Consider the following 5,479-nt stretch of genomic DNA (forward strand, 5'->3'; position numbering starts at 1 on the left):
TGATTAGTTCTCATTTTAAAAAATCTCAATCAGACTATAAACGTTAAATTAATTTTACACACGGTTCTAAGTGTATCGATCCGATTGATCTGGAGGTCAGAAATGGTGGGTATTTTATTGAAATGCATACTTGGAAAATAAAAACGTGAACATTCATGTAGGGCAATAACACCCACTAATCGTGCTCAGATCACTTTACAATGAGTCTCAAGCCAACAGTAACCTTTAACATGTAGGACAAGACATGACGCCTGTTAGGTGATAGTACAATTATTTTCTCGACGAGACAACCTAACTCCCATGTACACATTTAACACGTGAGTGCGGTGAGAGAATTTGAATAAAGGGCCATTTTTAAATACTCAACTTTGCTCGAAATGGGACGCGAACCTTTGACCAACCGAAGGTGAATGTCATGCTACAAGACAATGGTTAACATTAACTTCTTTATTCTTATTTTTAGAATGATTCAACATAAAACATAAATAATAACATCAACTAAAACAACAACAACAACGACGAAAAGAACAACAACAAGAACAATAATAACAACGACAAAAAGAAGAAGAAGAAGAAGAAGAAGAAGAAGAAGAAGAAGAAAAAAAGAATGATGATGATGATGATGATGATGATGATTGATGATGATGATATGATGATGATGATGAGAATGATGCTGATGATGATGAAGAAAGAAGATAGAAGAAGAAGAAAAGAAGAAGAAGAAGAAGAAAAGAAGAAAAAAGAAGAAGAAGAAGAAGAAGAAGAAGAAGAAGAAAACAACAACAACAACAACAAGAACCAAAACAACAACAACAACAACAACAACAACAACAACAACAACAACAACAACACCGATAACAACAATAACACCCACATACACACACACGTACGTAAGTACACACATTGACATGATGTGTGTATTTTAAGACATGACACGCTGAATTCCAAGGGGAGAGTACTCCATCAAGACGATGACAAGCTTGTGTGTCGTATTACATGCGCGAGTCTGCCATGTTAGAATATACAACAATATTTTTTTAAAAAACAATTATGCCTTTTCCGTCACGACATCATAAGATATCGTCGCCTAGGCATTCCAAGAAGGAATATAAATAACTCATCAAACAAGATGTCTGATGTCAACAGGAATCACCCATGTTGTCCAATTGAGCAAATGGGGGGTTAATAATTTTGCTCAAGGAAAAAAACAAAAGTGCCTGAAGCGGGGCTCGAACCCGGGTCCTCCCGGGTCACAGTGCATTGCCTTAACCACCTGGCCACTTCGCCCACATAATGCAATAAAAATACAATAATAATACACAATTAATAATAATATATCAACGTATCAAATACAACTCTGGTTCTTCTACACCATTGTCATTCTGATTCCAACCCCCCCCCCCCCCCCCCCCACCCCCTAACCCCTTTTCCATTTTCCTTTTAGATCTTGTCATTTTTAAACACAAATCAGTTATCTTATCAATTCCTAACCCGCCCCCCCCCCCCCCCCCCCACCCACACACAACACACACAAGTTTAGTTATACTGCCCTATAAAAAAGCCCTTTTTATAATTGTTGTCCAATCTATTATTATATGATATGATTATTATATTATTATTTATTATTATTATTATTATTATTATTATTATATATATCATCATCATCATCATCATCATATATATTATCATCAATCATCATCATCATCATCATCATATCATATATATATTATTATTATATATTATTATTATTATTATTAATTATTATTATTATTATTATTATTTATTTTATTATTAATTATTATTATTATTATTATTATTATTATTATTATTATTATTATTATTACAATATCAACGTTCTTGTTCCATCACGGCATACCCAAAAGGACAGACTCCAACACAAAAAAAACCCCCCCCCAAAAAAAACCCGAAACAAACCAAACCCCTCCCCAACCCCCCCAAAAAAAAGAAATAAACAAACCCAACTACAACAACTATGCCCAAGAATAGAAAACAAAACTAAACAGAAAAAAAATACTAAAAGAAAAAAAAATGTTTTTTGTTTTTTTTTAAACTTTTTATTGTTGCTGCTGGGAGAGAAAATTGAGATCTATTTCAAACTTGGCCATTCACTCTTGCAATTTTTTTTAAAAAGCGTGAGCTTTTATATAGAGCAATAGCCACTAAACGTGCTCAAAGCGCTTTACAAAGGCTCGTCCCTGACCAACAGCAACACGTTACATGTGGAACGAGACATGATGACGCCTCTTAGGCGATTGTATTACAACTCTTTTCGACAGACACAACGCTGTTTACGGCCAGATACAAACCGCTCAACCCGAAGACTTTTTAAAGTGTCCGCTATTTTACTGACTTGATTTGTTTATGAAAATATTATATTCTTGTATGAGTTATATTGGCAATTGCCTAAAAGTAAACTTTTTAATCCATTAAATTGATTCTTTAACCTTGACCTTATAAAAACTTTGAACTCAATGAGATTTTGGCCCATCTTTGGGGATGGACAATTTTGAAATAGTTTTCGGGTTTGATTTCTGTTCTTTCTTTTTTTTTTTTTTTTTTTTTTTTTTTGGTCGAAATGAAATATAGTTGGCTGTTTTTGCTTTTGACTTCCATTTTTGTTTTTGTTTGTTTTGTTGTTTTTTTTTTTTTTTTTTTTTTTTTGGTGCTTTTTTTTCCTTATTTATGTATTTAAAAATTATTCATTTTGAGTGGGGGGGGGGGGGGGGGGGGGGGGGGGGGGGGGGGGGGCGAGGGGTTGGGTTATTTTTGGGCCGAAATATAATGTTTGCTGTTATTTTGTTTTTGATTGATTTTTTTTTTTTTTTTGGGGGGGGGGGGCGGGGTTATGTTGGACAATTTGTGTATCGCCAATGACACATTATAGCAATCACGTCAAAAGAACTAATCAAGTATGATCCAATATTATAACGTTACATATCGACCCTGACTCTCTCTCTCTCTCTCTCTCTCTCTCTCTCTCTCTCTCTCTCTCTCTCTCTCTCTCTCTCTCACTGAACGACTGGATAATTGTTTGGAATAAATACAAAAATCTACAAAGCTAAACACCCACAAAGCTCAGGTCATTAGTATTCATAGTCTGGAATTGTCTCCCTTGAATTATCCATCACCGTTACAACGAGACTAATAATAATCATAATAATATTCCTTTGTGTACCGAATATCGCTGACAAAGCGTTACCGTTATTGGTAAGTCTTACATGATTGTTACAATTATTTCTAATATTTATTTAGTTATTCCAATTTATTTATCTCTTGTTGTTTTTGTTTTTGTTTTATTTTCTTTTTTGTTGTTGTTTTTTTATTGTTTTGTTTTTGTTTCTGATGATTCCTTTCATGTCGAGACCTAATTGTCTGTTTTTCAGGTCAATTCTAACTGTACCCTGGAGAGAGAAAACAAAACAAAAACAAAACAAACCGAAACAACAATACGCATTGAATAATTTGGCCAGAAAAACCGTCCTTCAAATGTCGGATTATGTCGGGGGTTTTCAGATTATGTTGGACAATTTGTGTCTCATCGGTAATGACGTTACAGCAATACGATTCAATAGTCTGATGTAACGCCGCCTGGCAACGGCGGCCATCTTGGTTCTAAACAAAGAAAATCATTACTTTTTATTTTTCATGGTGGCTATAACTTTTCATATGCCTTGTGATCAGAATGTGTAAAAGTCAAAACATGATCAAATTTATGGGGGTTTTTTTCCTCTGGATACCCTTTATGCTCACCGGAGAAATATTTCATATGGGCGTCCGCCATTGTTCCGATAGTTTAGAGCCAGTGTTGCTAAGTTACCATGCGTCATTAGGAAGGAAGTGACGTGACGACTATTCGCGTCAAAAGATCTCATCAATCATGACCCACTATAACGTGACAAAAATCGACACCGACTCTCAACACTAAAGGACTGGATAATTATTTGGAATAAATTTTTAAAAATCTACAAAGCTAAACACACACAAAGCTCAGGTCATTAGTATTCATAGTCTGGAATTGTCTACCTTGAATTATCCATCAACGTTACAACTAGACTAATGATAATAGTAATAATGAGAATAATAATATTAATAATAATAATAATAATAAAAATAATAATAATAATAATAATAATAATAATAATAATAATAATAATAATAATAATAATAATAATAATAATAATAATAATAATAATAATAATAATAATAATAAAATAATATATATAATAATAATAATAATAATAATAATAATAATAATAATAATAATAATAATAATATAATAATAATAATAATAATAATAATAATAATAATAATAATAATAATAATAAATAATAATAATAATAATAATAATAATAATAATAATAATAATAATAATAAAATAATAATAATAATAATAATAATAATAATAATAAATAATAATAATAATAATAATAATAATAATAATAATAATAATAATAATAATAATAATAATAATAATAATAATAATAATAATAATAATAATAATAATAATAATAATAATAATAATAAATAATAATAATAATAATAATAAAAATAATAATAATAATAATAATAATAATAATAATAATAATAATAATAATAATAATAATAAATAATAATAAAATAATAAAATAATAATATAATAATAATAAAATAATATAAAATAATAATAAATAAAATAATAAAATAATAATAATAATAATAATATTCCTTTGTGTACCGAATATCGCTGACAAAGCGTTACCATTATTGATTGGTAAGTCTTTTATGATTGTTACAATTATTTCTAATTGTTTCGTTTTTTTCATCCCAATTTATTTTTTTCCCTCTTTTTTTTTTACTGATGTCCCCGTCCAAGGCAACACATGCTTTTGTGTGTTGGTATTTTATATCCGGATGGCAATGTTGTGAGTGTTTTTTTTTAATTAGCTTTGAATACAGCATCGATAAGTGCTCAAGGTTACTCATAGTTTTGTGTGTTGGTACTCACGTTCTATCCGACTGGTGGATGTTGTGAGTGTTTTACCGAAACCCATTGTATCATTATTATTATTATTATTATTATTATTATTATTATTATTATTATTATTATTATTATTATTATTATTATTATTATTATTATTATTATTATTATTATTATCTCTATGGATGTAGATCTGCTGTCCTTGCCCTTCTGTGCCAGCTGTCAGTCAATATCGACATGGTCAGAACGTGCCCATCAGAATGATTAGGCCTCCGCCCCAGGAACAGAAGAAGGAGGAGGAGGAGGAGGAGGAGGAGGAGGAGGAGGAGGAGGAGGAGGAGGAGGAGGAGGAGGAGAAGAAGAAGAAGAAGAAGAAGAAGAACAAGAAGAAGAAGAAGAAGAAGAAGAAGAAGAAGAAGAAGAAGAAGAAGATATTGTGTACCTGGCTCAGAAACTCACAACATTGCCATCCGGAATTATAACGCACCAACACACAAAAAA

The 5,479-nt window shown here is 30.8% G+C and overlaps 1 protein-coding gene across 3 annotated transcripts in view; it reads right to left on the reverse strand.

Moving 5' to 3' along the window:
- Nucleotides 1-5,479, reverse strand: part of LOC144958362 (muscarinic acetylcholine receptor gar-2-like) — a 488,871-nt gene that overhangs the window by 324,545 nt on the left and 158,847 nt on the right. The window lies entirely within an intron of this gene.

This window comes from Berghia stephanieae, chromosome 12 (assembly GCF_034508935.2).
Source record: "Berghia stephanieae isolate SIO BIC M18660-M18661 chromosome 12, UCSD_Bste_1.3, whole genome shotgun sequence".
In the NCBI taxonomy this organism is placed as follows: Eukaryota; Metazoa; Mollusca; class Gastropoda; order Nudibranchia; family Aeolidiidae; genus Berghia; species Berghia stephanieae.